We start from the raw sequence: 12,505 nt of genomic DNA on the forward strand, positions 1-12,505 counted from the left end.
CCTCAATCAGATCCCCCCTCCACCTCCGTCTTTCTAATGTAAATAATCCTAATCTACTCGACCTCTCTTCATAGCTAGTGCCCTCCATACCAGGCAACATCCTGGTGAACCTCCTCTGCACCCTCTCCAAAGCATCCATATCCTTTTGGTAATGCGGCGACCAGAATTGTACGCAGTATTCCAAATGTGATCGAACCAAAGTCCTATACTATGTTAGAGACTTTTAAGCAACTCTTGGATAGGCACATGGAGGATAATAAAATGTAGGGTATACAGGATAGATTGATCTTAGAAGGATAATAGGTCAGCACAACATCGTGGTCTGAAGGGCCTGTACTGTGCTGTACTGTTCTCTGTTCTATGAAAGTGTTAATCAGACCTAAGGTGAAGCTCTACCCACTCTGATGTACAATATAGTCACTGGGTGGAGCAATGGATAGCTCAGGCAGATTGCACTTGAGACTGTCCTAGTCTCCTTTTAGAGACATGTGTGCCCTACCTACTTCTTGCAAGTAATAGTTCATGTAGCTTGTATACAATTACAATGATATGATAAGCTACATCTTGTTATCTAAGACAATAGCCTCTTCTGAGACTTATTCATGTCTCATCCTAGTAGCATAGGCTACTAGAATGCTCCAAGACTAGCAGAGAAAGAAGGATTAGTTGCAGCAGTCTGCATAACTGGTAGGTACCTTGGCTTTTGCATCACTGTTATAACACTTTCTATGAAAGAAAACTGGGCAACATAACAAGAGTTTCAAATGTCAAAGATGGCACAGTTATAATTTTATGAATTTAGAATTAAGAGCAGAAATCAGATAGAGCTGCATTTGTGTTTTTCTGTTTATTGCAAATTAAACCACAAGGACTGGTTAAAAAAAAGGTGCATTCTTCATTTGACAATCATCGTTGTCAGCAATCATTAACTAATGAGTCTGATTATTCACCTCGGAAATTTGGTGTCTTTATTCATGAGGGCATTGCTGGTCAGGCAGCTTTTATTGCTCATCCCTAATTGCCCAGAGGACAGTTAAGAGTCAACCACATTGCTGTGGTCTGGAGTCACATGTAGGCCAGACCAGGTAAGAATGGCAGTTTCCTTCCACAAAGGACATTAGTGAACCAGATGATGGGTTCTTCTGACAATCAATAATGGATTCATGGTCATCATTAGATTCTTAATTCCAGATTTTTTAAATTGAATTCAAATTCCACCATCTGCCATGGCAGGATGCGAACCCAGGTCCCCGAAACGTTATCTGGGTCTCTGGATTAACAGTCCAGTGATAATACCACTAGGCCATCGCCTCCCCAACTGTGCAACTGGCCATGAAGTCTGTGCATTCTTGTGTGGCTGATGAGCCCAATCCTAGAGCTGTATCTCCAACTATACATTTGGTAGGTGTTTCCAGGAGGTGGATTTGGATCTGGGTCTTGAGATCGCTGGCATTCCTTTCCCATACTTTCTCTTGCTGGTGGATGTCCTCAAAGAATTGTGTCACTTTATACAGGAACTTCCTCCAAGTCAGTTTCTTCTGAACCAGGGTCTCCCACGCATTGACATCCATGTTGCATTTCTTGAGGGATGCATTCAGGGAGTCTTTGAAATGCTTTCTTTGTCCTCCTCCTTGAGTATTTTCCTTGAGCTGGGAAAAGAAGATTTGCTTTGGTAGTTGTAGCTAAGGCATCCTGAGCATATGGCTAACCCAGCAGAATTGATTTCAGATGATCTCAGCCTCAACACTAGTGCTGTTAGCTGCCTCAAGAACGCTAATGTTGGTATGCATTTGTTCATAAGACTATATATGCACAACAGTAACTACAGGCTCTTAGGACACATCTGACCTGTGAACCTGCTTCTATGTCTGTCTGCAGAGTCACTGGACTATACATCACATCCTATATCGTTGTGAGAAAGGATGACTAGCAGTCTCAGATAACATATGAGGATATACGCGCATAACATCACATCCTTCAGCACAGAGTCAAAAAAAATGGATTTCCCATTAAAGGGGAAATGGAAAACACCTAGAAATCAAAAATTGAACAGCCAATAGTCAAAATGGATTTCAAATGGAAAGTCTTGCTTGACAAACCTCATTGAATTCCCTGAAGTCATAACTGAGAGAGCAGACAAGGGTAATGCAGTAGATGTAGATTTCCAAAAGGTATCATGTAATAGATTAATGAATAAAGCCACAGCATAGGAGATGGAGGACAAGAAACAGAATAATTAACTGTCAGCAAGAATGAAAACATAAAGGAAGGATAGAGAGTAGCTAGTCGGAGTAGAAAAAGGTAAGAAATGGAATGCCATTATTGCTTGCAATCTACAATAATGATGTGGGCTTTTCTAAATTTATAACCTTGTAGACTACATCAAATTGGGAGATAGTCAACACTGAGATAAATACAACAAATTACAACAATCTATTAGTAAACTTCCTAATTGTCATATAATTAACAAATATATATCAACTCAGTGAAATATTACCCATTGAAAGTAAAAATAAGGAGATCAGATTTTAAGAATCTGATGACCAAAGGGGTCTGATGCAATTACAAATCACCAAAAAACTGTGCTGCTGGTTAATAAGGCCATAACACAGATAAGCCAAGCACATGGAAAAAGATTTGAGAAATTCATATCCAATGGTATTGAACATTGGTTAACTTCTACTTGGAGCACTGTGAACAGTTCTGCTCACCATATTCCAAAAAAGGTACAGAGGCATTGGATATGAAATAAAAAGAGTGATGCCAGAACAATACAGTTATAACTATTACCAAAGCAATCCTCGCCTTCAATCATCTTGTTCTATACATTGTCTGCATTAGTGCTGTCCATGAGGTAGTTTGTTACCACCATTCTCTTTTAGGGCAGGGATGTATATGGCCTGCCTGGTCTCGAGTGTTAGAGAAAGACCACTTGTTTGTTGAATAAGAGGCTGCTCTTCTCTTAAACAAGATGTAGTTTATTTTAAGTTGGAAAAGATATACAAGTTAAAGTTTGGTCATAGACTTTGTAACAGAGTCTATAAGGAGGATAGTAAGTGTTATTCCTTTGAGACCCCAAGTTGTTCTTCCAACTAGGTACTCAGGATATCATTACAGTGAATGATAAAGGTACTCTTCAGTATTAGTCTTTTCAGATCCCTGCACCCTCATACAGCTTCACCTCACCCCCCAAAGCTTTTATCCATATGAACATTATGCATTTGTGAATATAATTACTTTTTCCACTGCACCATTTCCCTCCAACCTCTGACTTCAGCAGATTTCACGATTCTCTCAGAACTTATTCTCTTTGGATATGGACAGTTGGTAGATCTCTGGGTTGAAAGCTGTTGACTTTGATTCTGTCTTGACAGTGAAGGTCCCTTTAAATTGAAGAAGGTTTAATTCCTTTGATTGTTTATTGTTTTGCAGATGATGTCTTTCTTGCTCTCAAGGCATTTTGTCCATTGCAGGATCGGAGGGACCTTTAATCACATGTGCTTTCTTTGCAGAGGATGACTGTCCTATTGGAACAATTTATTTTTCATTGTATCTGGATCTCTGAACCAGGCAATTTCTTCCTGACTGTAACATGGATCTCTGGACATTGGTGGTTCCTTCTCAGAGGTGTTTGCCATGGAGTTGTGCGCACCAAATCATCAGTGTGAGTCAGGAGCTTTTTTGTTTCAGTCTGCTTGTAATTCTACATTGGTTTCTCGACTCTTTACTTCTATTTGTTGATCAGATTGGATGCTTTCATTCAGCAGTGATTAAAGTATTGGTGAATCCACCATGTTCACTTCCTCAGTTCTGCTTTTTGACTATTACTTCTTGCTTGGTGTTTTCTCTGTCGACGCAGCTGAGGATTCTTCCCAGGAAGAGAAGGAAGTGGAATGTTCTGTTTGAACTTGTACCTCCCAAATTACCTCAGCATCAGATATCAGACTTCAATCTGTTGTAACTACTTGTTCACCAAGCTGTTGTCTACTCTGAGTTATTTCAGTTATTCAGCTTGGAAGGGTGCAGAAACGTTTACAAGAATATTGCCAGTGTTGGAGGGCTTGAGGAATAGTAGGGTATTGTGGCTATTTTCCGTGGAGTGTCGGAGGCTGAGGGAAGCCCTTATAGAAGTTTATTAAATCATGAGGGGCATGGATTGGGTGAGTATCCAAGGTCTTTTCCCCAGGTTGGGGGAGTCCAAAACTAGAGGATATAGGTTTAAGGTAAGAGGTGAAAGATTTAAAAGGGACCTAAGGGGCAGCTTTTTCACACAGAGGGTGCTGCGTGTATGGTATGAACTGCCAGAGTAAGTGGGGGAGGTTGGTACAATTACAACATCTAAAAGATATCTGGATGGGTATATAAATAGGAAGGGTTTAGAGGGATATGGGCCAAATGCTGGCCAATGGAATTAGATTTATCTAGGATATCTGTTCTCATTGGACAATTTGGATCAAAGGCTGTTTCTGTGCTGTGCATTTCTATGACTCTATGACTCTCATCAATTCCTTATGTTTTATGCTGATGACTAAGTTATCTTGATTTGAACTGTTGAACGTATCCTTTCCTGGATTCCGAAAGATGTAAAATTATCCATTTGGTGGGTGATGTGGGAAGTAGTTTGCTGCCAGTTACATTTCATGCATTTACTTGTAGGTGTCACATGTGTTATCTACCCAGTAAACACAATATTGACGATACGTTCTATAAAATGATGAAGAGGTCAGAGTATTTGTTGTATTTGCAATGGCTTTCACCACCATGAACAACATTTGTGCATCACCTCATGCATCAATAAAGGAGAACTGAATCATTTTCCTAGGCTCTTTCCACATAAAAACAATAGACGTCCATTAAATTGACTTTCCATCACCAAAGTCAAAGGTCTAGATGAATAACCTATGTATAAAAATTGAAGAGTTATAACGTTATTAGAGCTAATTGAATCTGCTGTTCCTGTACATAAACAGGCTTAATTGAAGGTTTCACTGTGGTGTTGCTCAGTCGTGGAGAATGCACTCATAGTTCCTATACACATAACACTCTTGTACCGAGACAGGCATTTTCCATTTGAGTACTGAAGAAGGGTCGCTGGACCTGAAACATTGACTCTATTTTCTCTCTACAGATGCTGGGTTTCTCCAGGAATTCCAGTTTTTGTTTCAGATTTCCAGCATCTGCAGTTCTTTGATCTATTTTAGTATTTAATTCACTTCTCCCAGGTATGCCCACCTCAGAGACGTTCTGCTCCTTTCTCTGACATAACCTTTGATCCCCTTGACAATCAAGAACCTCTGTCTTAAATATATTCAATGACCTGGCCTCCACAACATTCTGTGGCCACGAATTCCATAGATTCACCACTCTACCTAAAGAAGTTTCTCCTGAAACTCTGATCTAAAAGGTCTTCCCTTTACTCTAAGGCTGTGCCCTCAGGTCCTAGTCTCTCTTACCAATGGAAACATCTTCCCAACATCTACTCATCCAGGCCATTCAGTATTCTGTAAGGTTCAATTAAATCCTCCTTCATTTTCCATTCTAATCCTTCTTCTTGTTCACCATCATTACTTTCATTGACCTCGTAGTATATAACAGGGTATTTGCTAAAACTTGATGCCACAGACACACCTCATTCCTCAGTGGCTGTCTCTGGCTCAGTCTTACTCCATGTGGATTCTGACTGAAGTTCACCCTTTGAGTTTTGAATCCATTCAGGATCACAGGTATCTCTGTGATGTACAATGTTATTTTGGCTGCACACTAAGTGCCATGTGCTACCATATGTACACTCTTGGTTTCCCACTCCATCAGCAATACCTCACAATATCTCAGAGCCGGCCAACCCACCCAGTTGCAGTTCATTCTCCAGCTCATTAAACTTTCTAACAAGAAACTTTTTTGATTCCTTTCAGGTATTAAGGAAGAGAGTGCTGAGGAAGGGTCATTGGGCCAAAGATATTGACTCTGCTTTCTCTCCACAGATGCTTCCAGACCTGCTAAGTTTTACCAGCAATTTCAGTAGTGATTCTGTAGTCAGCCTGTGAACCTCACAGAATATGCATTCCCTAGTTGGGGCTGTTAATCTGGTTCAATCAGGGAGCCCATGCTGACAGATATAAACAGGAGTGTCAGACATTCTGTTCACTCTGAGAGCTGGCTCTGAGGGACCTAGATCAGAGTCACAGATGCTCCAAGTGTAAATAAAGGGTGATTTGGTGATCGGATACCGGCCTCTGTAGAGCTATTTCAACTTCTCCTTTAGTTTTCTACTTGGGCTTAAGTGGAATCTTAACTGATCACCATCCCACTTCTGCCATAGTAACTTACAACTCAGAACCTATGAGCAAATAACATTTTTGTAAAGGAAGCCGAATAACCAATAACTGCCTTAATTTTTTATATTGGGAAAAAAAATCCATCTCCTTATTTAAACAAGATCAGGTTTCTATCTTGACCTAACCAGCACTAAAACAAAAAGATAAGTTCATTGCACAATTATAGTTTGTTCACGGCTAAGTATTATGCATTAGTTAAGCAACACGACCAAAAGTATTCTGTTTAAGGGTAATACTTTGCAGCATGTTGTGGGATACAGTCAAGAGGACACAAGGAATGATGTGATTCACAGTCTAATAAGTAGGCTAAAAGCCTGAGCATGAAATGATGCCACGATAGTTCAGAAATTACTCTTGCCAGAAAAAGAGCTTTAAACATCCATGTGACTTTCCTTTGTCTGGCACTTGAATGGAGATAGTAACCCTTTTATTTTGAATGGGTTAATGCTTCTTCTAAAGTAGTATTGTACAAACTATTAAAATGTTCATCCATTCATTATCAGAATAAGGTGAGATTGAGCTAAACTCTGTTTGCACACTCAAAAAAGAACCCAGCTGTCAGTGTGCGATGAAGTATGGAGAGTATATTACACTTCTTATGAGTATCAGACAATCAAACATGTACTTTGATAGAATGGCCAAAGGTTCACCATTGCAATAATTCATTAATAAATACATATCAAGATATCTGTGATATGAAATTGCTTACCTGAGAAATCAAGAGACCATCTGTGACAATATGAAGCTTAGGATCCAAGTTGAACATAAAAGAGGGACACTGCATCAGCAAACACTGCCAATATTTTGTTTTTTTTGATAAAACTGGGATTCTAGCCAGGAGGAGATACTATATATAGACTTGATTTAATTGACTTACAGTGCAAAAAATAAATCTCAGACATCCCCGGGGCAAACACTGTTTCCTCAGTTTAATGAGAGCATTTTGGGGAAGCATTTTGGGATTTAATTTTCTCTGCATGTTCAACATGTTTGGTGTGGTCATTTTAAGCGGGTTGAGGAATGACTTAAGTTAGCACAGGAAGGAATATGGTGTGAAGGCATTCTGCAGAGCATAATAAGAGCTCTAAATTCAACAAAATTTCACTGCAGAGTGTAGTGAACTTGGATTCAAACATTCCATGTACATAATGTACTTTTACATTACAGCCTTAAGACTGTGCCAAGCTTGGCAAGGTGGTGTGATTCACCCACTGATTTAACCAATACAGCTCAGCACCCATTCAACCCACAAACACAAAAAATATTCAACAAAATACCCACAGAGAGCAAAGAGCGTTTAATCCACTACAATCAATTTCTTGAATTTTATCAGAGATAGTAGGAACTACAGACGCTGGAGAATCTGAGATAACAAGGTGTAGAGCTGGATGAACACAGCAGGCCAAGCAGCATCAGAGGAGCAGGAAGGCTGACGTTTCGGGCCTCGACCCTTCTTCAGAAATATTTTATTATTGTTTCATGGGTGTAATTGTCTAGGCCACAGCATTTGTTCCTCCTCCTTGACTGCTTTTCAGAAGGTGATGTTGAGCTGCCTTCTTAAACTGCTGTAGTCCACATGCTGTAGGTTGAGCCACAATGCCGTTAGGAAGGGAATCCAGGATTTTGACCCAGCAACGGTGGAGGAACGTGTAGTGACTGTAACAAGGTCAGCCAGGTGGACCTTGTGGAATATGAGTTCCCTGACTGGGGCTGTTAATCTGGTCCAATCAGAGAGCCCTGGCTGACAGGAGTGCACAAGGTACTGCTGACTCTGAGAGCTGGTTCTGAAGATGCTGGATTAATGTCAAGGACTTTCCACGCATATATAAAAGGTAACTTGGCGATGGGATACAGGCCTCTGTGGAGTTATTTCAGAATTACATTATATTTCCAAGTGAGGATGGCAAGTGGCTTGGAGGGGAACTTGCAGGTGGTAGCGTTGCTATGTGTCTGCTGCCCTTGTCCTTCTAGATGGTAGAAGTGGCAGGTTTGGAAGCTGCTGTAAAGGGCCCTTGGTGTGTTATTGTATATGATAGATGGTACACCTTGCTGCCACTATGAGTCAATGATAAAGGAAGTAGATGTTTAACGTGGTGGATGGGGTGTCAATTAAATGGGGTACTTTGTGCTGGATGGAGCTGTGCTTCTTGAGTTTTGTTGGAGCTGTACTAATCCAGTCAAGTGGAAAGTATGCCATCACACTCCTGATTTGTATCTTGTTGATGGTGGCCAATCTTTTGAAATAGACAAGAGGTGTATTACAACAGAATTCTGAGCAGCTGACCTGTTCTTGTAGCTACAGAATTGGTATGGCTGATCCAGTTCATGTTCTGGTCAATGAAAGCTCCAGGACTTTGAATGGGGGAGTAAGCATTGTGTTGTACAGGATGTTGATGAGGCCTCTTTTGGAGTACTGTGTACAGTTCTAGTTGCCATGCTATAGGAAAGATATTATTAAATTGGAGAGGGCTTAGAAAAGATTTATCAGCATGTTGCTGTGAATGGAGGGTTTGAGTTATAAGGAGATAGGCTGGGACTTTTTTCACTGGAATGTAGGAGGTTGCGGGGTGACTTTAAATTATGAGGGACACAGATAAGGTGAATGTCAGGTGTTTTTCCCCTTGGATGGGGGAGTTCAAAACTAGGGGTCATATTTTTAAGGTGAGAGGAGAAAAATTTAAAAAGGACGTGGGGGGCAACTTTTTTACACAGAGTGTTTCAGGTGTGGAATGAACTACCAGAGGAAGTGGTGGATGCAGGTACAGTCACAACAGTTAAAAGACATTTGGATAAGTACATGAAAGGCAGAAGATACAGAAGCTTGAACATATGCTTGAGCAGGTTCAGGAACAGCTTCTTCCCAGCTGTTATCAGACTGATGAACAGATTCTTTGGCCTCAAATAACGCTGATCTTGCTAACGTTGATCTCGCGAGTGCATGCTGTGTGCAAAGTAACATGTGTGCCTCTGTCTAAATCTTTTTGATCGTACAACTTTGCTTACTATGATCTGCCTGTACTGCTCGTAAACAAAGCTTTTCACTGTATTTCGGTAAACATGACAATAAATCAATCAATCAATCAAGCAAAAGGGGTTTTGAGGAAGCATCACCAGACTCGAAATGTTAACTCTGTTTTTTCCTTCACAGATGCTGCCAGACCTGCTGAGCTTTTCCAGCAACTTTGATTTTGAATCAAAAGGAAAGGTTGAGAGGGATCTGGGCCAAATGCAGGCAAGTGGGAGCAGTTTAGCTTGGTAACATGGTTGGGATGGACTAGTTGGACCAAAGGGTCTGTTTCCATGCTATACAACTCTATGACTCTATAATGCCATTGAATATCTAGATGAGATGTTTAGATTCTTTTTCATTGGAGATAGCCATTGCCTATGTGGTATGAATGTGATGGTGTTCCTAAATCTTGTTGAGTTTCAGAACACATTCTATGATGTTAACCAATTTTGCCTGCTAGTTTTCTTCCCTGTGTCTCCTTTCCCATTCACATCAACTCCTTCATGAGACATGGCTCTCTGGGTCTTAGATTATTCTCTGTCCAGTTGCTTCCTGTTTGCAGCTGCTGCCTCTAAGGCTGAGAAAACCGTGGTGATTGAAACTGGGATTTTCTTGAAGCGAGTGATATAACATATATATATATATATACACCTCCTGTGGTTCAGGATACTGGCAGAAATGTCAATTGGTCAATTTAACCTTTGAAGCACTTTAACAAGCTAGAATATCCTTGAGGGATTACCAGGCTGATTCTTGGGATGGCAGGATTGACGTATGAAGAGAGACTCAATCAGTTAGGACTATATTCACTGGCGTTTAGAAGAATGAGGGTGGATTGCATAAAAACCTACAAAGTTCCAACAGAACTAGGTAGGGTAAACTCAGGAAGGATGTCTCTGTTGACAGGGGAGTCAAGTGCTGGCAGTCACAATCTAAGGATATGCAATAGGCCATTTACAAATGAGATGAGGAGAAATTTCTTCACCTAGAGAGTGGTGATCCTGTAAAATTCTCTACCACGGAAGGTGGGTGAGGCAAAAACATTAAATTGTCCAGTGGTATTATCGCCAGACTATTAATCCAGAAATGCAGCTAATGTTATAAAACTTGCTGCTCCCCTAGCCAAGTTGTTCCAGTACAGTTACAACATTGGCATTTACCTGACAATGTGGAAAATTGTCCAGGTATGTCCCGTACACAAAAAGTAGGACAAATCCAACCCAGCCAATTACCGCCACATCAGTCTACTCTCAATCATCAGTAAAGTGATGGAAGGTGTCATCAACAGTGCTATCAAGCAGCACCTGCTCAGCAATAACCTGCTCAGTGACGCCCATTTTCTGTTCTTCCAGGGCCACTCAGCTCCTGACCTCATTACAGCCTTGGTTCAAACATGGACAAAAGACCTGAATTCCAGAGGTGAGGCGAGAGCACTAGCCCTTGACATCAAGGCTGCATTCGACCAAGTGTGGTATCAAGGAACCTTAGCAAAATTGGAATAAATGGGTATTGGGGGCAAACTCTCTGGTGTTTGGAGTCATACCTGACACATAGGAAGATGGTTGTGCTTGTTGGAGGTCAGTCATCTCAGCTCCAGTACATCTCTGCAGGAGGTCCTCAGGTTAGTGTCCATAGGCCCAACCATCTTCAACTGCTTCATCAATGACCTTCCTTCCATCATAAGGTCAGAAGTGGGGATGTTCACCAATGATCGCACAATGTTCAGCACCATTCATGACTCCTCAGATACTGAAACAGTCCGTGTTAAATGCAATAAGATCTGGACAATATCCAGGCTTGGACTGACAAGTGGAAAGTAACATTCACATCACACAAATGCCAGGCAATGACTATCTCCAAGAAGAGACAATCTAAACACCGCCCCTTGACATTCAATGGTGTTACCATCACTGAATCCCCCACTATCAACATCCTGGGGGTTATCATGAACTAGGTTATCAACTGAACTTACCACATAAACACAGTGGCTACAAGAGCAGGTCAGAGGCTAGGAATACTGCAGTGAGTAACTCACCTCCTGACTCCTCAAAGCCTGACCACCATCTACAAGGCATAAGTCAGGAATGTGATGGAATACTCCCCACTTGCCTGGATCAGTGCAGCCCCAACAACACTCAAGAAGCTTGACACCATCCAGGACAAAGCAGCCCACTTCAGTAGCACTACATCCACAGGCATCAACTCCCTCCAACACTAATGCTCAGTAGCAGATGCACTTCAGAAATTCACCAAAGATCCTCAGACAGCACCTTCCAGCTCCACGACCAGCTCCAACTAGAAGGACAAGGGCAGCAGATAAACGGGAACACCACCACCTCAGGTTCCCCTCCGAGCCACTCACCATCCTGACTTGGAAATAAAAAAATCATCATTCCTTCAGTGTCGCTGGGTAAAAATCCTAGAATTCCCTTGGCAAAGGCAAACTCAGTAAAACAGTTTGTCTCGCGCGTTATGTCCTGTCTAAGAGAAATGAACACCAAAGTAAACGATCTAGCAGCAGAGAAAAAAAAACTCTAACTTCTAGCTGCAGCACCAAGAGCTGTATCTATCAGCTTTAACAGCCAGCTCAGACTTCAACTTAAACTGAAAGAAAAATTAAACCCTGAGTCTGTGTGAGCCTGACTCCACCCACTCATGCTTCTTTTGTCTAATTTAAAAAAAAAACTCAGGGAGCTCAAAGGTGTTTAGTCACTGCTTCTGAAGCAAACCAGCAACACCTCTCTGCAAAAGAAACAGCAAAGAACAAATCCATCTTAAAAGCACAATCCTGACTTGTTCCTTCACTGTCGCTGGGTCAAAATCCCAGAATTCCCTCCCAAAGGGCATTGTGGATCAACCTACAGCGCATGGACTGCAGCGGTTCAAGAAGGCAGCTCACCGCTATTTTCAGAAGAGCAACTAGGGATGGGGACTAAATGCTGGCCCCATTAGCAATGCCCACATCCAATGATTGCATAAAAAATAGAAAACCTCTCATACCTGAGTCAGAGGTCTTTGGATTTGCATCTCACTCCAAGAAGATGAGCACAGAGTGCCATACCTAAAATGTGCTGCACTGCCTATTGACTGGGATGTTGAAGCCAGGCTCTATCTTTAATTCCAGCTGGACCTAAAGGTTCCATTTCAACATTCAGAGAAG

The sequence above is a fragment of the Rhincodon typus genome, chromosome 8 (genome assembly GCF_021869965.1).
Source record: "Rhincodon typus isolate 14 chromosome 8, sRhiTyp1.1, whole genome shotgun sequence".
NCBI classification, from domain to species: domain Eukaryota; kingdom Metazoa; phylum Chordata; class Chondrichthyes; order Orectolobiformes; family Rhincodontidae; genus Rhincodon; species Rhincodon typus.